The sequence below is a fragment of the Enhydra lutris genome, unplaced genomic scaffold, assembly GCF_002288905.1.
Source record: "Enhydra lutris kenyoni isolate GAN:26980312 unplaced genomic scaffold, ASM228890v2 scaffoldscaffold48, whole genome shotgun sequence".
NCBI lineage: Eukaryota > Metazoa > Chordata > Mammalia > Carnivora > Mustelidae > Enhydra > Enhydra lutris.
The window spans coordinates 16,560,210-16,581,522 of record NW_019154132.1 but is presented as its reverse complement, the minus strand read 5'-3'; the positions used below and the strand labels follow the sequence as shown (position 1 = coordinate 16,581,522).

The 21,313-nt window shown below is 44.9% G+C and overlaps 1 protein-coding gene across 1 annotated transcript in view; it reads right to left on the bottom strand.

Moving 5' to 3' along the window:
* The window catches only part of LOC111156708 (cyclase associated actin cytoskeleton regulatory protein 2), a 132,745-nt gene extending 112,510 nt beyond the window's left edge, over nucleotides 1-20,235 (bottom strand). Inside the window, exon 1 of the mRNA XM_022517746.1 lies at nucleotides 20,105-20,235. The gene's annotated coding sequence lies outside the window, so the exon portion shown is untranslated. The remainder of the gene's footprint in view (nucleotides 1-20,104) is intronic.
* Nucleotides 20,236-21,313: the final 1,078 nt, after the last annotated feature.

Here is a 21,313-nt window from a genome sequence, read left to right as displayed (position 1 = left end):
ATGTGGGGCCCGAACTCATGACCCTGAGATCAAGACCTGAGCTGAAATCAAGTCAGATGTTTAACCGACTGAGCCACCCAGAGACCTGTCAAATGTTTTCTTTAAACATGATTTTCCAGAGGTGTGGGAAAGATAGGAAAATGGGCATTGAATATTGTACCTTTGGGTGAGTTTAAAAACTACATTTTGGGGTGGGTTTTTTGTTTTTTTTTTTTTTTTCAAATAAAGTAGTTAGGATTCTAAATATTTAAACAATTTAAACTCCTTTCACAGCAATGGCACACATTTACAAATATTTCATACACTTCAGTAAGAACATAGCCAGTGAATTTTCTCTCATATATTGTCTTGGAAGGCTAAGGCATTCTGGAGGCATTTTCCTAGGAGAAAAGACAGTTGTCATCATTTAAAAAATTATTTTTGCCTCATTGGTCATTTTATAAGACCCATCCTTAAAGCACAAATATTCAGTTCCTGATACTAGTTTTATGTCCAGTGTTCTGTCAATAGGCAATGACTACTCTAACACAATAAAGATAGCATTCCGATTCTTTCCCACAGTAGTTTCCAGAAAGGGAGAATTCCCCACACTTGCAAACATTTTATAAGGTCTCAATCATTTTGCCCCCTGCCTTTTAAAGTAGACTTCATGCCCATCATGGAGCCCAATGCGGAGCCCAAACCTACGACCCAGAGATCAAGACTTGAGGTGAGATCAAGAGCCAGATGCTTAACCAACTGAGCCACCCAAGTGCCCCCATTTAGTCCATTTTTAACCAGGGCTGTTCATAGGGGACCCTGGTTTTGGAATCACCAGCTGCAGGTCTTTGGGGAAGAGCTTAGTTTTGCTATGCTTTAGTTACTACCCGTCCATAGAGTTGCTAGAATATGTGTAGAAAGGCATACAAAGTCTGTCACATGGTAGGTGACAAACGTGTTAGCTACTGTTATGAAGTCATCCCATCTGTTTTGCTCTCAGTGGAAACAGATCTACAAACCACTATATCAAGTCTTTGTTTATTTTAAATGCTGAGCAATCACCTAAAAGACTGGGTCAACAGATTTGTTAAATCATTAGGGTGTATACCTGAAGCTAACTATGCTTCAGTAAAAAATTTTAAAAAAATAAGTAAAGTAAAATAACATAACATTAAAAAAAAAAACCTGGCCAATGGAAATGACTAGCTAAAAATTTCAGGTATACCTTATAATTATACCCTTAAAATTTTTTTTTTCAGTGTTTCATTTTCCTTTGTTCACATACTTACTCTACCAAGGTTTTTTTTGTTGTTGTTGTTTTGTTTGTTTGTTTTCCTTTTAGAAAGGGAGAGAGAGAAAGAGGAACAAGGAGGGGCAGAGGAAGAGGGAGAATGAATCGTAAGCAGGCTCCATGCCTAGCTTGGAACCCGACATGGGGCTTGATCTCACCACCCTGAGATCATGACCTGAGCTGAAATCAAAAGTCAGACACTTAATTGACTAAGCCACCCAAGTGCCCCTTCACCGAGATTTCTAATGTGTCATGATTTCTAATGCGTAATGGTTACTATAAAATGAAAATTTAGGGGTGCCTAGGTGGCTCAGATGGTTGAGTCTGCCTTAGGCTCAGGTCATGATCCTGGCGTCCTGGGATCCAGCTGGGTATCAGGGTCCCTGCTCAGCACGGAGCCTACTTCTCCTTCTCCTTACATCCCCTCCACCTTCCCCTATGCCCCCGCCAAAATAAATCAACAAAATCTTAAAATAAACAAAACAAAAATTGGGGTACATAATCAGTAGTTTTGTAGTCACAAATATTCCCCCAAGCATTCAAAAATTCAGAAATAATCAACAGATTGTGTATCAGTTTTAGGTGCATTGCATAATGATTTGATATATGTACCCAACAGTCCTCCTTTATCCACCGGGATACGTTCCACGACCCTCAGTGGAAGCCTAGAACCACAGATAGTGCCAAGCCTTATACATACCATGCTTTTTCCTATAGGTACATACTTATGACCAAGTTTACTATATATCTGAGGCGTAGTAAGAGATTAACAACAATAGCTAATAATAAAATACAATAATAGCTAATAATAAATAGAACAATTACAACAATATACTGTACTATAATACAAGTTAGGTAACTATGACCTTTCTCTCTCTCATTAGATCTTTCCGGATGGTACCCACCCTCCTTCCTGTGACGATGCGAGGTGTTCAAGTGCCAGCATGATGAGATGAAGGGAGGTGAGTGATGTGATGCAGGCACTGTGACGACAGCATGAGGTTACTGCAGACCTTGTAGCATCAGAAAGAGGATAACCTGCTTCCCCACCGCGACTGACCACAGGCAACTGACAACCGCAGGTGAGGGGTGACCACTGTCCGCTGCACAATGGCCCCCAAGAGAGGCTCAATGAACCCTCGACACACACAAGTACAAGTTTTTGTCTTGCAGTAAGAACTTTTGGCATCTCCTCTCTTAGCAACTTTCAAAGATACAACACCGGACTGTTAATCCCAGTTACCCTGCTGTACGTGACACCCCCAGGACTTACTGATCCTATAACCGGAGGCCCCTACGCATTTTTATAATGACTCATTTGCTTTTACACCGTCCTCTGCTAAGGACACAAACCCAAACTCTGCAGAAGCATGTTTGGAAGACAACACTCCCTCATTCCTCCATCCAGATCATCTTGTGCTCCGTGGTAAGGGGTCCAGTAAGACCTAGCTACTTCGTTCTAAAAAGTAGCGCTTTTTATAACGTTATAAAAAGTTATAAAAAGCAATGCTCATAGCTGCCTTGAAAACTGACCCCCCAGGGTCTGGAGTACGTGGTGATAAGCCCAGAATAACGCCTCTTTGTCTGGGTCACATTCCCGGCATCTGTAAGACACCTGGCTCAATTAAAACACTGTCTTTCTCTCTGGGGCACCTGGGTGGCTCAGTGGGTTAAAGCCTCTGCCTCCAGCTCAGGTCATGATCTCAGGGTCCTGGGATCAAGCCCCGCATCGGGCTCTCTGCTCAGCGGGGAGCCTGCTTCCTCCTCTCTCTCTCTGCCTGCCTCTCTGCCTACTTGTGATCTCTGTTTGTCAAATAAATAAATAAAATCTTTAAAAAAAAAAACAACAAAAAACACTGTCTCTGGCCATGCTTGCTGCTAGCACGTGCACACCATGCCTCCCAAGGAGACAAGTCTGAGCCCTTCACGGGCTGACGTCCCACCTTTTACTCTTCCTGCATCGCCCGCTGAGTCCTGCCTGCTGCCGTGTACACAGGCAATTCTATAAATATTTTTTGATTGACTAATTAATTGGCTACCACTCCCCGCCTTCCCTTGCCGGCCCACTCACTGGCATAATCCCAGATCAGGTGGCAAGCCAGATTTTCACAGGAGCAGTTTCCATTTCGAAGAAGACACTGGCTTAGTTTTCCCCTCTGAACACCACAGTGGCTTCCTCCCATGGTTCACACGAGTGCCCCTGTTCTCGGGAGTGTGAACCTTGCGTTTTCCATTAGCACCTGTTTTCTTCGGGGCTTCAGGAATGTTTAAAAGTCCACATTGTCCAAAGGGTTTTGTAAATTCCTCACAGCAAGGTCATAAAACAAGCAAGGGAGAACCCTACTATGATAATATTTTCGTGTTCACAACGGCTGCATTTTCCAGGTTCTAGATTGCTGGTTGAGGTCATCCTCACTAGGCTGAAGGTACAGAAATAATTGTGGTGAGCGTTTCTCCTCAGACTCTGTAAGGGAGACCTAGATCCAAGGGCTTCCAAAGATCATGAGTCTAAGCTTTAAACAGAAGGTTGACTTGAACTGACAGGAGGAGATGACTTTTTAACCTTCTCCGATGTTGAGGTTGGGCTGCTGGTTATATGTGAGCTCTCCCGAACCAGTAAAGTCACAATGGATTACTTTCTCTACAAATCCACCCAGATTAAAAAATACATATATTTGTTGAACTACCATCAAACCAGGCTGCCCTAGGTGTTAATTTCTCTTTATCATGAGTGTAACAATGACCTTCTTTCCTTTCTCCAGAAGCTACCAATCATTTGGGGAAGGAATTGTGTGGTTAACCATCACGTAACCATGGGATAATAGTTACATGTAGAAGGAAAAAACCATGGTCTTCCCTCCTTCATTCATTCATTGGCTCACTCAATATGCTGGTTTTGTTCAGTCAGTTAGTTCCCACTATCTGCCAAACACAAGGGGCATGGGTAGAAAATAAAGGGGGATCAAAATACAATTCTTGCCCAGCTGTCTTGCGATGGGGCTGGAAGTAGACCTTGCTCAGTCAAGCCGGGGAGTTGTTTTTCTAAGAAGATATGTTCATGTTGCCAAGATGCCTGCCTTTATATTTTTGCTTACTCTCCTACTGGGCATTTTTGGAGCCAGCTTCTCACCAAACAGGGGAAAAAAAAAAAGCCATCATTTTCTTTTCATTGCTAAGAAGTTTCAAGAGTCTCTGAATTTTGAAACAGTAAAACCAGAATAGGAAAGATCAGAGAGTTACATAAATAAAAGAACACCTTAAATGTTTCACAGAACTGGAGAAAACACAAGATCCTGAATGGCTAATGGATTCCTCCAAAACCGCTAATAAAGTTCCAGTGCAGAGAAAAAGGGCAAAGTGTCTTCTGCTGGACTTGGGAAAGGACCTCACCCCTGCCCCCTCCATCTCAGCGGTTCCAAAGACCCACTCACAGAGACAAGTCACGCCTCCCCAAACATGCCCCCCCTCCCTCTACCACCGTGCTGTTCCCACTGCCTCAGGGTCCTTCCCAACACTGTTGCACCCATACTCTGCAACTCAACTCCTCCGCAAGGCCACCCACGGCCTCACAGGTCAGGGGTAACCTCTCTTTACCACCTGCCATTTACTCCCTGTCATCACAACCAAATCCAGAGTGGGGCAGAGAAGGGCAAAACAAACAACCACATGTAGAAAGGACCTCCCCTTTCCATTTGCCCTCTCCGCTCTGGTGGTATCACTTCTCAGGAGGGTCCCTGATCAGTCTTGTGATATAAATATCTTTCCTCTAAGTTGGAATCTCTGAAGATTAGAGGCGAGAACTCATAGCTTGATCTCGTGGAAAAAGTATTTTGGCATCAGAGATCCTTGATTTCAGATTCCAGCCCCTTAACTGGCAGCTTCCAAAACTCCAGGCAGATGACGTAACCCACGTGAGTCTCAATTTATTCATTTCTGATACATGAATTCCTTCCTTCTTCTTCATTTACCAGTTTAAGAGAATTGTATGCAAATGTGTTTTTGAGATGTATCCCACGCTGGCTGCTGGAGCTACACAGACAGATAAGACACGGATTCATCAGGGGGTCATGATCTCCTTCAGGAACGGACGGTTTGGCTGCTGGGGTCAGTCCAGCACTCCAGGATGCCAGGCAGCAGGGAACGGGGCCATCTCAGCAGGAAAAAGCCCAGTGGGAACCGAGGCCATGGGGGAGGTCTAAGTATATCTTGAAGGCTGGCTCTGCGCCCTGACTTGGGGTGGTGCTGCTTACGGGTAAGGACAGAGCCATAAAATGCTAGAGTCTGAACACTGAGTGGGACCAGGACAGATCCCTATTTCATTCTCCTATTATGAAGTGTGAACTACTCTCTTAGCGAAATGTGAGGCAAAGACCCTTCACTGAAGAGAGGCTCCCTCCCCAGCTCACTCCATGCCCTTTCTAAGCTCCTGTCGTGCTGGGCAAGCAAACAGGTGCTGCCCGTTTGCTCTTGCTTAGGCCATGGGGCAAGTGTAGTTCAAAAAGGTGTTTCTAGGAGGACTTCAAGGGCCATATCGTGGCACTGGGAAAAGAGGAACCTTGGAGACCCCACTAGACTACCACAGCCTGGGAAGGGTTTCTAGGGACCTTCCGTCCCTCCATAAAACAAAATGAATTGCTTTCCCTGTGCGCGTAAGAACTCTTACAACTCAAAAATAAGACAAAAACTCCAACTTAAAAATGGTCAAAATATTTGAATAGACATTTTCCCAAAGAAAACAGGCACACATCCAGCAGTATAAGTGAACATGGTCGACATCAAGAGCAATCAGGGAAATGCAAACCAAACCCACAATGAGATACCACTTTGCACCCGCTAGGATGGCTGCGACCAGGAAGACAGATGATAACAAGTGCCAGTGAGGACGTGGGCAAATCAGAAGCTTCCCACACCTCCAGGGGGAATGCAAAATGGTGCAGCTGCTATCAAATCGTTTGGAAGTTTCTTCAAGAGTCAAGTATCCGTTTGCTATAAGACCCAGCCATTGCACTCATTGTTAGCGACTCAAGAGCAGTGAAAACATATGTCCACACGCACAAAGGCTTGCGCACAGATGTTCGTGGCATCATCACTCGTAATAGTGAAACATGAAAGGAAACAGCCCATCAGCCGAGGGATAGATAAAAAAATGTAGCCACACAACAGAGTATCATTTAGCAAGAAAAAGGAAAGAAGTACTGATACATTCTACAACAGGGGTGAACACTGAAACATTACGCTAAGTCAAAAAGCCAGACACGGAAAAGCAGATACTCCACTTATATGAATATATTCCACTTATATGAATATTCAGAATTCAATTCCACTTATACGAATATCCAGAAAAGGCAAGTGTCTAGAGACGGAATGAAGATTAGCAGTTGCCTAAACTGGGGATGGGAATGGGAAGTGAGTACCAACAGGCAAAAAATCTCTATGTGATGTGAGGGAAAGGATTCAAGACAGGATCATGGTGGCAGGTGCACAATGCTGGAAATACACTAATAACATTGAATTGTGCACTTAAAATGGGTGAATTTTATGCAAAATTGTACCTCGATAAAGCTTTCAAAAACAAGTACAATGGATCCTTGAACCATGCAGAGGTTAGGGGCACCAACACCTCCATGCAATCAAAAATCTGCGTATACCTTTTGAGTCCCCCCAAAATTTCACTACTAATAGCCTACTACCAACTGGAAGCCTTACGAATAACATACACAGTCGATGAACTTATATTTTGTATGCTATTTGTATTATATACTGTATTCTTACAATAATGTAAGCTAGAGGAAAGAAAACATTAAAACCGTGAAGAGAGGTGCCTGAGGGGCTCAGTGGGTTAAGCCTCTACCTTCGGCTCAGGTCATGATCTCAGGGTCCTGGGATAGAACCCCACATTGCTCTCTGCTCAGCAGGGAGCCTGCTTCCCCTCTCTCCCCACCCCTGCCTCCTGCTGTGCCTACTTGTGATATCTCTCTCTCTGTCAAAGAAATAAAATTAAAAAAAAAAAAAGAAAAGAAAACCGTGAAGAGAAACTACAGTCACAGCAGTGTACATATTTATTTTAAAAAAATCTGCACCAAGTGGCCCCGCAAGGTTCAAACCTATGTCGTTCAAGGGTCAGGGGCACTGCTCCTCTTTACAAAGATATAGTTGAAAAACAGTTAAATCTGAATGACTTTGCAGCTCTCATCTCCCAGAGAAGACCTAGGTGGCAATGAACCTTAACCAAAGACTGCTCTGAGAGGCCACAGCTAGGGGCCATGATAGGGGGCAAAGGAGAACAGTGGTTTCCACTGCATCAGAATCACGGGGGAGGGGGCACCTGGGTGGCTCAGTCGTTAAGCGGTCTTCAGCTCAGGTCATGGTCCCAGGGTCCTGGGATCGAGCCCCGCATCAGGCTCCCTGCTCAGCGGGAAGCCTGTTCTTCCCTCTCCCACTCCCCCTGCTTGTGTTCCTTCTCTCGCTGTGTCTCTCTCTGTCTAATAAATAAGTAAAATCTTAAAAAAAAAAAAAAAAAGAATCATTGAGGAGAAGCAGTGGGGGTGGGGGGGCGGCGCAGAGAGTGCTTCAAAATGCAGATTCCTGGGCCCCGCGCTCAGCAATCCTAACTCCGTTGTTCTGGGTACTCCCAGCAATCTGCATTTCTCAGAAGCACACTTCAGAGTAAAAGGAGCCACACGTTGAGAAATCCTATAATAGAAGTGCAGAGGAATGCTGCGGGAGCATATGTGCACAGGGTGGGGGTAGAGAAGGGCGGGTACTCACGTGAGCCCCGGAAAGTCAGGAAGCTCTTAACGTTCAGTTAGGCGCTAAGCTGAATCTCAGAGGATGAGGAGGTATTACTGCCTTCTCAAGGCATAGTTCGGAAGAAGAGAGGTAAGTGAGGGTAAAAGCATCTCTGGGCTGATGCACGTGCCAAGGCACTGAGGCCTTACAGCTAGAAAACATCTCCGGAGCATTCACTCTGTGCCAGAAGGTAAGAGCAGAGGGGGAAAAGAGCACAGGGGAAAACCCAGGATGGACGGTAGCTGGCCAGAGCAGCGGATGCGGCTGAGGGGAGACGTGGGAATTCCCTACAAGGTGGCAGCAGACTGGAGAAGGTCAGACCATGTCTGGGGTGCCGGAGATCTGAGACAGGGCCACGTGGATCAGCAGGGCGGGGAGGGGAAGAGAGAAGGCAGGATGTCTTGGCTGCCTTCCCTCCGGGTCCGGTGGTGCGGGCGCTAACCCAGAGAAGGCTTGCAGGTGGCCGGCTAAGGGGAGGACCTCAGTTTTAGACACTGAGTTCCAAGTGCCTACCGGGATGACAGCTGGTGGCTGTAAGGGAAAGGGAAAGCCCAGAGGGGCTTCTGGGATGGAATTGTAACTTTTACCTAATAATAACAACTGCCACGGGAGTTTTGGAGAGCTCAGAGGAGATGATGTGAGCTTTGAGAACTAGAAAATGATGCCTGAGTGTCACTGTTATAATTTATCTCTGAATGTGCCCCAGCACCCCTCACAGGGATGTGCTCATGATTGCACGGGACAGCGTGACTCCGAATCCCCCAAACACGGCGACCAAGGACATCTTGCACACCACAGTTCTAAGGGGAGGCCATAGCGCATCTCAACAGCAGGGACACTAGTGACAGGAAGCAGAAAAGGGGCTTGCATCCTATATGATCAGTTATTCCTCACCACCTGACAAAAACTCCCTCACTCCCGAAACCCCATCGTTTCGGTGTTAAGAATACCATGTCTCTCAGGAATAACGAAGGCAAGAAGGTTTGCTGAAACTCCTTCTGATCTCAAAACTTTCTAGCCTTCACTGGGAGATTTATAGATGGTCGAAGAGCAGATTCGGCAACCCTCTTAAAAGGAAAACCCCCAAGGACCAGTTCTCAAGAAAAGGGCCAGTTTTGTGCGTGGACATTTGTACAAATGTGAACGTGATCGTTTGACTTGGAACAGCCCAGTGATGGATTTGGCCCCAGGCCCCTTCTGCTTCTTCATGAGTCTCCAGCCCCAGGTCTACTTCCATACTTGACTTTGATTTATTACTTGTAACAAAATTGGTGTTTTCAAATAGAGCAGTGGACCACCAAAAGATTGCAGGTTCTTTTTTTTTTTTTTTTTTTTTCCCTCTTTGGACTAGGAAGTCCAAAGTAAAGGGGATACAAAGAGGACAACACAGAACAAAGAGAACAGTGGGGTGTGGGGTCAGGGGGAAAGGGGCCACAGGAAGGCATCAAAAGGAGGAGGGAGCTACTGGTGTGGGTCAAGAGGGAATCACCCACTCCAGCCTCTCTCTAGATGGCGTTCAAAACTCAAAAAGCAACTTCCAGACTCAGAAAGACAAATGACAATTGGGTGAACTGAGGAAAAGTAATCAAAACTTGAAAAGGAAACTTATTTGGGAATGTGTTCCTGGGTGTTTTCTTTTTTTTTTTTTTTTTCCTCTTTTCTCTCCAGGGTTGACCCAAAGTTGGAACTATGCAGGGGGTTCAGGCAACCAAATCTGAGAACCCTCCTCTTTTTGGCCAGAAGACCTGGAAAGGAGACTCTGTAATGGAAAAATGAACAGAAAGTCCAGGGGGTTGTGGGGGACAGGGGGGTCCATTTTCCTCTCCCAAGTGTGGCTGTGCGCACAGAGCTGCTCCTCAGATCAGCAGCAACATAAGCACCTGAAAGCTTCTCCCGAGTTGCCATGAGGAGCAGGGGAAAGAGGTCCCTGTGGTCCAGCGTACAGGGAGAATCCCTATGAGAGGTTTCCCCCTCCTTTCTTCTCACTGCTCAACCCTGAGGATGGCCCTGGTCTTAGGGAACTATACCACAGCAATGTGAGCAGCTAAAACTACCAGAAAAACCCAATCTTTCTGGCTAGAAGCCCAGGTGGGGGACGGTCTCTTAGGGGCAGGAGCCAGTGAGAGGAATTCCAGAGAAGACAGAGCTGGAGAAGGAGATCCCTTTCTTCTGTGCATGAGGCAGCACAAGCCTCAGTCTCTCCTGGAACTGCACACGTGTGGGACAGATCCAGAGGCTTTGAGATCTGAGCTGTGGGAGAATCCATTGCTCAAGCCCGGACTAAGCCCTAAAAAGCACTTCCATGCGACCCAAAGCAGCACAGCAAAACTGCACTGATGTTGGAACCATTGCCCACAGAACGCAAGCTAGAACTGGGCTGACTGCCTGGTAAACAAAAGAAAACAAAACCACAAACAAACAAACAAAATATATAGATATGCATTTCAAAATGACTCAGAGTCTCACAATGCAATGCCCCAAATGCCCAGAGTCCAACCCAAGAATATTTGTCATGCAAGGGACTGGGAAAACGTGATCAATTCTCAAGAGAAAAGACGGTCCATTGATGGCAACACCCCTCCCCTGCCCAGTGACACAGATGCTGGAATTACCAGATAGATTTCTAGGAGCTGTTTTAACTGTGCTCTGGGAGATAAAGGCAAACACCCTTAAAATGAATGGAATGACAGACATTCTCAGCAGAGGCAGAGAACCTATAAAAAAGAAATAAGTGAGTATATTAGAGCTGAAAAATACAATGCAAAAAAAATGCATGATGAACCCAAGAGCAGGATGGCAACTGCCATGGGAAGTCACTGTGTATTTGGTGGTAGCGATATTATCTGATCTGAAGAACAGACAGAAAAGGAACTGAAGGAAAAAATGAACAGAGCTTCAGAGGTCAGATTATTATATTAAATAATCTCACTATATATATGATATTTTATATATCCTATATATTATATATGTATATATATAATAATTTAATACGATGTCCTTGAGATCCCAGGCAAGAACAAAGAGATTGAGATGGGAAATATACCCAAAGAAATAATGAGCAAACATTTCCCAAATTTGATGAAAGCCACACGTTGACAGATCCAAACAATACGACCTGTCTGGTTATTAAACACAGGCATGCACACACATCATTGACACTGAGTGCCTCCAAAGGGGAGATCAAGAAAGACCAGTAAAGTGAAGGCATAACTGCTTAAAAAGAAATAAAACCTGATGGGCTATCCATCATTCCCTTTTGAGAGATGTCACAAGCATCAGGACCTTTCACTCTGAAATGTCTTCCCTAAATCTAGCAGAATCAGGAGTCCCTAGAACTCTCTCAGTCAGCAAATTGGTTCCTTTACCAACACTGAACGTGCAGAAACGTTTGCCGTATTACCGACCCCTTGATTTTTGGTCTGAAAATAGAGGAAGGATAGGCTATAAAAGGGATCTCCGAATTTTCACTAGTAAATATCCAGAAAGCATTTTTGTAAAACCCTCCTGCCCATTTCTAGATTGACATGTAAAAAATTTCACCAAAATGTGAATGGCTGCAAAGAATGTAACCTTTAGCATTGTTACTATTGATGCATAAAAATAAAATTATTTCTCATTCTCATTTTCAGCCACTGAAATTCACACTTACTGCAAAAAAAATACAGGAACAGGCTGCTTTTTGACAATCACAAATTTTGCATAATTATATTTTCTCCTCAAACTTATATTTCCATTCTTCTTGCCCTGTAGAAATGTATCCCAGTATTATTTATTTTATGCCTTAATATCTTTTATTCATTACTCTATCATACTTTTCTGCAGCAAAACTATGTTTATAAACTTCAATTTAAATTCAATGGCAAGGAGTGCCTGGGTGGCTCAGTGGGTTAAACCTCTGCCTTCAGCTCAGGTCATGATCTCAGGGTCCTGGGATCAAGCCCCACATTGGGCTCTGCAGGGAGCCTGCTTCCCCCTATCTCTGCCTGCTGCTCTGCCTACTTGTGATCTCTCTCTCTGTCAAATAAATAAAATCTTTAAATTCAATGGCAAAAGCAAAAAGCTCTTCTGATTGCTACCATCGTAACTCTGAGTGCCACTTATCAAGACAACACACATATTACAAATGGTGACAAATAATTACTAAATGTACGTAAAAAGTAATTTTTATTGGAGAACCCTCTCTCTTGAGCACTTTCATTTTGCAGTGTTTTTTTTTTTTCATGCAGCTGTGGATGAAAAAATTTATTACCAGAATGAGTCAAGGTTGAACATCAATTTCTCAATTTTTGTTTTTATCAAAGTAAATGCTGGGAAACTATGTTCACATAAATGAGAAGATGGGAATGAGTGACATTTTGTCATAGAAATGTCACTCTGTTCTTTGAACTCCTGAGTGTACTAACATCACATGGTGAAGAAATATCAAAAATTATTTGAGTCACGGGTGTATGGAGAAGCTGGGAGGACTGATGAGTGAGTATCCTCCCTACTCATCCATTCTGCCTTTTCTCAGCCCATCACTGTCTTTGACGAGGGCCATTTACAGCTCTGCAGACATAGCAGTTAACTTGTAGAAAACTGATGGGAAAGCAGGTAATTATTGTCTATAAGCACATAAATAGTTTTACCTTGTGAAGGTTGGATTGACTTCCTTCTCCCCCCACGGAAGAAGCCGGCTTAACACCAATTAAGCAAATTCATTTCAACCTTCCCGTAAATGATCTCCTTTGAACTGACTACAGACCTTTCCAGCTCTCTAATTTTTTAGTAAGTTTTAAAATGTTCATTTTGGGGCTCCTGGGTGGCTCAGTCAGTTAAGTGTCTGCCTTTGGCTCATGATCCCAGAGTCCTGGGATCCAGCCCCTTGCACATGGGCTCCCCACTCAGCAGGGAGTCTGCTTCTCCCTCTCCTTCTGCCCCCCCACCCCTTCCTTGTGCATACTCTCTCTCTCTCTCAAATAAATAAAATCTTTCAAAAAAGTTCATTTTTCATGTGTATGAGAGCCTTGATTTCATCCCTTTCTAAATTTGTCCTTTAATATTGGTTTACAATTTGATTAGATCGATCTTCAATGTGTGTGTGTGTGTGTGTGTGTGTGTGTGTGTGTGTGTTTGGTTTTTGTTTGTTTGTTTTAATTATTTTCATTAACATATACTGTATTATTTGCCCCAGGGGTACAGGCCTGTGAATCATCAGGCTTACACGTTTCACAGCACTCACCATAGCACATACCCTCCAGAGATTTAGAAAACATATGATTTGCGATATCTGGGCATTGGAATCATTCACTTTCACACCCCTAAGGCTGATATTCTGAAATGTCCCCCTTTTCTGCCTTCCCCACTCCCTAGATGATATCCTTAGACAGTGGAGTTTAGTAAAAAATAGGTTAGAAATAGGGCTTCTTAGTCAAATGAATTAGGAAGATGGATTAGAGATACAGGATTTTCTTAGGCAGAATAAGAGAAAGGTGCTTATGGAAAAGAAGGCGGGAGACAGAACCTCATCTCTGGGGCAGGCCTGTTCTCCAGAAGACTCCTCTGGAAAAAGGACATGGGGAAGAGGAGGACTTGAAAATTTACTTTCTCAAAACATCTGTGTGCAGGTACCTTGGGGAAAGTCTCTGAATACAGTTAATGTACACAGTTTGAAGACTTTTGGCCTAAAGAAGCATAATAATGAGTCCCACCCCTAATGCCAGCCCACTCATGGCATGAGAAAACCTCTTTTTCAAAGTTTTCAGTGGCTGGAGAACTTTCATTAGATAATCGTCCACCTTCCACTCAGACGAGACACTGAGGGTAGGACGAAGGGAGAGACTCTTCTGAAGTAGGACAGAAGAAGGGGAGCCGGAGGGCCGCCCACAGAGGGAACTTTGAACAGCGGAGCATACCACGAGAGCATCGAGAGACAAAGAAGCAAAATGGAAATGAACAGGGAATCACAATCACAACTTTAAGGATTTTGACTCAATACTTGTGAACCTGCATTGGACCCCTGACAATCTCCAGCCACAGTTTCCAGCATGCTAGAAGATGGTACCAGGAGAAACTGTGTATGGTCAGCCGAAAGCCAAGCTACCAACTGGATGGAGTCTTCTTCCAGCAACCTACTCGCGACCTGATGCTGGATGGGAGTGAGCACAGGTCCCAAACAGTGTTCAGTAGATGAAAAGACCACTCTCATATCTCACCAGCCCCTTACGTACACGCTCTGGGCTTCTAAACTGAGGATACATAGAATGGACAGCCTCCACAACACATCAGACTATAATCAGACAGAAATATGCTCTCGCCACTACAAAGCCTATTACACCTGATTCTGGAAAAATTCAATCGGCTAGTTGTCTTAGCATGGTCCATTTTGACTGCTTCTTATTGCCTTAAAATAAAGTACTCAATTTATCTCATAAAAATCCAGAGACTCTGAGGCGCCTAGGTGGCTCAGTGGGTTAAAGCCTCTGCCTTCGGCTCAGGTCATGATCCCAGGGTCCTGGGATCGAGCCCCACATCGGGCTTTCTGCTCGGCGGGGAACCTGCTTCTCCCTCTCTCGGTCTGCCTCTCTGGCTACTTGTGATCTGTCAGAAAAATAAATGAAATCTTTAAAAAAACAAAATCCAGAGACTCTGAAGGCACCTGGGTTGCACAGTCAGTTTAAGCGTCTGACTCTTGGTTTTGGCCCAGGTCATGACCTCAGGGTCATGAGATTGAGCCCCACGTCAGGCTCCAGGTTGAGCATGGAGTCTGCTAGTTTCTCTCTCCCTCTCACTCTGCCCTCCTTGTGCTCGTCTATGTACTACTACAGTTGTCTCAGCTGTCTCCAGCATCTAGCTTCTCCAGGGACCACCTGCCTCTTCAAAACTACATGGAGATCACCTAGCTTCAATCTCCAGACCCACAGAACTCTCCTGTTCCTCTTTAATTTTTTTTTAAGATTTTATTTATTTGAGAGAGAGAACACGAGAAGGGGGGAGGGGCAGAGGGAGACACAAACTCCCTGCTGAGCAGGGAACCCAACATGGGACTCAATCCTGGGACCCTGAGATCATGGCCTGAGCCGAAGGCAGACACTTAGCCAACTGAACCACCCAGGTGCCCCTCTCCTGCTCTTTAATACCCTATTAAAACTCGAATGATTTTGGATCAGACTCGTATATTGTAGAATGGCCTTTAAATTCTGAGAAGCTGGGGACTATGGGAACTTCAAGTTACCTAATTTATCTTCTCATTAGATAGATGTGAGTTTCTATCTTGGGACTACTGGACCTTGTTCACTTGGTTAAGCGGTCCATGAGAAGCTAGGATGATTAGATGTCTAACTGATGAGACCGGTCAGGTGAAATTATTATTACTAATCCATAATAATCAGAAGTTCTTTCTCTGGTTTTAGAACACTTGCTATGTCAATTCCTACACAAGGCTGTATCCTGCAGTCAAATGCTCTACCCCTGAGCTATACCTCCACAAGGCTGTATCCTGAAAAGGAAACCGTCCTCTTTATATAACTGCTCAGTAAAAGAAGATGTTTTCCATAAGTGAGAAAAGGGTCTACTTAGGAAAAACAAAACAACATGAAATTCCCCTGATATAAAAGCTCATGTGAAAAGATAAATATTGCGTGATTTCACGGACATGAGGCACTGAGAACAGTCAAATCCTTAGAGACAGAAGGTGGAATTGGTGGTTACCAGGGGCTGGGGAGGGAGGACTGGGGGTTATCATTTGATGGGAACAGAATTTCAGGCTGAGGTGATTAAAAAGTTCTGGAGACGGACGGTGGTGACAGTCACACAACTTTGTGAATGTACTGAATGCTGCTGAATTGTACACTTAAAAATGATAAAAACGGTACATTTTAAGTTGTATACTTTACCATAATTAAAACAGGAGAAAAAACACCTAGAAAAATCCCTTATAATGGCCTGCTCTGACCTGCTTCCTCTCTTCCTAAGTAGAAGTAGAAATACCCAGGATGAAATCCAAAAGCTCACAGCCCAAGTCAGGGCAGGCTTCGAAAGAGCCCAGGGCTAAAATGCCAGGTTTCCAACTGGCTCCTTGTTACCAGAATAGCCAAACTAAGTCATGTCAGAAATACTGGCCTGCCCAGCAGGGATACACATACAAGGAAAATGTTAGGAAGGTTTAGAAACCACTTAGGACCTTGCTGAAAGTCTTGTCCCTCTGAGTTAATAAAATTGCTCTCTGTCCCATCCTAAATCCAAGTGATAAAAGGGAATAAAGATGCTCGTGGGGTACGGAGTCCTGCTGTGAAATTAGCTGTACAATTTCAGACCCACGCTTTTCCACACTTCTTGGGACATCACATAATAGATATTGCAATTAGAATCTAAATGGAACGAGAAGATAGGATCCCAGTTCTTTTCACTTGGTTTGGGGGAATAAGGAAGCTGGAGACAGACCATTAATGTACAAGTCAGAAGAAGTATCAACTTCTTCTCTTCTTTTTGTCATTAAAATATATGATACAGTCACATTCACACAGAAGAGCTCCTGCACATCTGTGCCAAGACACAAAGAAAAAGTCTTCACAGCAATGCACTTTTCAAAACATGGGAACCATCCCAAATGCTCACCAGTAAGAGAATGGATAAATGACTTGTGGAATAGTTGCCAACAAGGGCTATGTAGCTACCTGAGGCAATAGACAATTCTTAAAAGCTTAAGGTTGAGTTTTTTAAAAGTGAGAATATATACACCCCTTTCATAAGTCAAACACCAAGAAAACCTAAACAGCCCATTGTTTAGGAATATATACATATGTCATAAAGCAGTTTTACAGTAAAACTAGGGATTGACTGACACAAAATTCAGGGTTGGAGGGACCTGGGGAATGGCACAGGAGAGGAGCGCGAAGACACAACAGGACAGGTAACAATATAGTAGGTTTGTGTTTTGCCTACTTTCTGTTTATTCTCTTTAACAGCTTTACTGAGATGTAACACATAGGAGACAATTCACCCATTTGAAGTGTATAGTTCAATGATGTGTGTAATCATCACCAGAGTCAATCTTAGAACATTTTCATCAGCTCAAAGAAAAACCCTGTAGCCTATAACTATCACCACCACTAATTTACTTCCTGTCTCCATAGATTGCCCTGTTCTGGACATTTTCATAGGAACAGAGTTAAACTGTGGTCTATTGTGACTCACTTCTTTCACTTAGAATATTTTTTTAAAGATTTATGTATTTATTTGACAGAGATCACAAGTAGGCAGAGAGGCAGGCAGAGAGAGAGAGGAGGAAGCAGACTCCCCGCTGAGCATAGAGCCCGATGCAGGGCTCGATCCCAGGACCCTGGGATCACGACCTGAGCCGAAGGCAGAGGCTTTAACCCACTGAGCCACCCAGGCGCCCCTCATTTCCTTCTATGGCTAACTACTATCCCACTCCATGGGTAGACCACATTGTATACATTCATTCATCAGTCGATGGACATTTTTAGCTTTTAGTTATTATGAATGGTGCTGGCATAAATATTTGTGAATAGGATTTTGTGCACATATAGACTTTCATTTCTCTTGGATGTATATACTGCGAAGAGAAATTGCTCTATCATATGGTAATTCAGCTTAACTTTCGAGGAACTGCCAAACTGTTTTCCAAAGCAGCTGCACCATTTGACATTCCACCATCAATGACTAAAAGAGTTCCAGTTCCTCCACATCCTCACCAACACTTACCAGCTGATTTTTTTATTCTAGCCATCCTAGTGGGTATGAAATGGTATCTCAGTGTGATTTCTACTTCTCTGATGAATAATAATGTTGAGCATCTTTTCCTTACTTACTGGCTATCTGTTTATCTTCTTTGGAGAAATGTCTATCCAGATCCTTTGACAATTTTTATATTGGTTATTTATCTTTTTATTACTGAGTTGTAAGAGCTCGTTACCTATTTTGGATACAAGCCCTTTATCAAGTACATAACTCTAAAATATTTTCTCCTATTCTGTAGGTTATCTTTTCACAATTATCTAGTTCTTAAACCCTAGTTTTTAATGAGGTAATGGCCATTCGAACACAATGGTTATAGCTTATATATGCTTAGCCTGTTATTTTTATGTATATTATATAACTAATAAAAAACAGAACTTCACATACGAAGATGTCTGTTAGGAAATATTCAAGACAAAATGAAACACTCCAATACCCAAGTCAGTTAATGCTACTTTTGAAGGTATGTAACAACTCTTGGGTATGACTCAGGCATTCAAATAATCTGGCCCATGAATCCCTTCAAAGGCTCTTCCTCGAACTATCACTAGGCAGGTGGAAGTAGCAAAGTCCTACCAACAGAACAAACCTGCCTCAATTTCCTCCTGTCTTTATGTCTCCCCTTCCTCTCTCAAGCTAAGAATTATTTTTACATGTTTAAATGCCTGAAAAAAAAAAGACTCTTTCTTTCCTGGTGAAAATTATATGAACTTCAAATTTGTTGGCAAATTTTTTGAGCCAAGGGCTAGAGAGTAAATATGGAGGTTTTGCTGGCCATGTGATCTCTTCAGAAGCTACTCAACTCTACTGTCAAGCGAAAAAAGGCAGCCGTAGACAATACACAAAGGAATGGTGCAGCTGAAACTTATGGACTCTGAAATCTGAAGTTCATACAATTTTCACCACGTCAACAACAAGCACCAAAAACCTCTTTCCTATAAGTCAAGACCACTTTGATGGTCACCCGCCTGACTTCTCAATGTCTTTTTCTCTTGAATAAATATGATACCTTGATTCTAATTCTATTAAGGATTTTTACATGTGGGAATTCACGGAATAGTCTTTCTTTGCAAAATACACTTTATCTTCAAGAAGTCATGATTCTGCCACACTCAAGCTATTCAGTCAATTACTTTGAAAAACTTCGACTCCCTGCTCAGGACATGCTTGAGTCAAATACAGTTCTGGCCTGAAAGAAGTTCCAAAAACCCCACCCCTGCCCTCAAAAGGCTTATAGTCTAGTTAGACTTTAGTAACTGTAAGAACAATTTCCTTAATCTTACATTAAGTGAGCTCAGGTATTTTACCAAGAATTCTAAGGCACGTTCCTTAAATTAAAAGAAACCTACATACGCAGTAAAGAAATAGTACCTGCAAACAATTCTGGTAAACCATGGTGCCTGAGTCCCATAGGCTTCTGCACTGCCAAGACTCAACAGAACCAAAGGTTCTTGATGTTTCGCTAAATGTTCCATCTCCGATGTGGCTGTTTGGACCCAATCCTAGCTCCATGTCCTAAATGCTGTCACCCATATCTACTCTACAGAATTTATCAGTTCAAATACAGCTAAAACTTGCAGCCTGTTTGTGATGCCGGACAGCACTCCGAGGAGAATAAAGGAAAGGCCATCTGCATATGCGATCATTAGCCCTGAAAGTGCTGCTTGTAGGACAGCCTTCTACCCAAAGCGGTCAGGGACCCAGCTGGGGAGAGGCCCTACTCCGGGCTGTCCCCTCAATGCCTCAGTTGCCTTTGCATTTTTTCAAAGTGACTCATTGCCTCTAGACAGGTTCTGCAGACAAGCCAGGTCCTTTTCTTTCCAGCACTTTCCAGTCGCGGTGCCGTGGTCGGATCCAGCCCAGTCACAGTCTTCCCCTTCTCCCCCCCCCCCCCCCCCCCCCCGCGCCGTGCGGCTCGCAGCCCGGCGGGCGAGGACCCCCAAAGTTCAGGCGGGCCTGGGGCGGCAGCGCGGGGCGAGTAGGCCCCGGCCGGCTCCCGCGCGCACCCCGCCTCCCCGCGCCCGCCCCGGGGCGCCTGCAGCGGGGACAGGGCGGGGGCAGGGCGCCGCGGCGCTGACCCAGATGGGGCGGTCGCCCCCGCCCGCCCGCCCGCCTCCGCGCCCCGGGCCCCGGCCCGCCGGCCCCGAAGGCTCCCGGGCCGCCTCCCCGCCCGCGCGCCGCCGCCGCGTCCCGGCCCCTTCCCCACCCCACCCCGGGGACGCAACTTCCGAGCGGCCGGCCGCGGGGCGCCCCCCCGCACCTGCCCCCGGCCCTCCCCGCCCGCGCCGGCCCGCAGCTCCCGGTTACCTGCCGGGTGTCCCGGGGTCCCGTCCCCGGCGCCGCAAATCCGAGTCCGGCCACTCGCACCCTCCTCCCGCGCCCTCCTCCCCCCGGAGTCGGAGCCGGTGTCAGTCACGCCGCTCCCGGGGAGAGTCGCCGGCGGCTTCCGGGAGCTCCAAATACAGACGAGCGCGGGGGAGAGGGAGGGAGGGCAAAGCCCCGCGGGTGCGGGGTGGAAATAAAGGCGAGCCGGGAGGAGAGGGGGCTGGGGGGGAGGAGGGGCAGATGGGCCGTGGGAGACGAGAGAGGGACGTGGGGACGACAGGGGAAGGGGGAGAGAGAGCCTGCCAAGCGCCCGGCTATGGAAGAAATGGATTCACCGCGTCAGGCAGCCTCGCAAGAAGTCTGGAAAGACCCGGGAGACTCCGGGCCGAAGAGCCGCAAACAGGCTGGCTCCTCCAAGACTTTGCAGAGATAGGACGGGTACTTAGGAAGCAGGAGACGGGCCTGTGTGCCCCCACACCCCAATACGGCAGGAGCGGGAGGTGGACATCTGACGCACTAGCTAGCCATCAGGCTCAGATGCATTCAGGTCTTGTAAAAACACTTTCTAGCGTATTTTTAAAAATGCATCTAACATACAGCATCTTTAAAAGAGAATAAATGCCCAATTATTTAAAAGCAAACCTATCCCAAAGCACTCTACTTTTATGTCTATTTGTGGCCATTTCCTCTTTATATATTGATTGATTATAAGTATAAAATTAGAGGCCTCTTTTTTGTTAACATGAGTAGAAGGAAAACACTGATTTTCAATTTTCATCATTTATTTCAATCTGAGAAAGTGGACTTGAAGCTCTTCATTGAATAAATGCCAGGAAAATAATTACAGAGGAGAGAAGGGGGGGATGGAAATGGATACTTCTTAAAGCAAAATTTTCAAACAAATAAGAGGATGAATGTCTAAAAAGCTAATATTTTCTGTCAGTGGTAAAATCACATTTAGTTTGGTCCCGAGCCTTACAAGGCTTATTCTGACCCGATAGTCACAACTTACATAAAGGTCATTGCTATTACACATTGCTTTTAGTCTGCAGGGAGATGCCTCTTTGGTTCCCTTTGTCTGAAAAGAAGGGAAACAAAATGGCATAAACATTGATGTGTGATGGGGTGCCTGGGTGGCTCAGTGGGTTAAGCCTCTGCCTTTGGCTCAGGTCATGATCCCAGGGTCCTGGG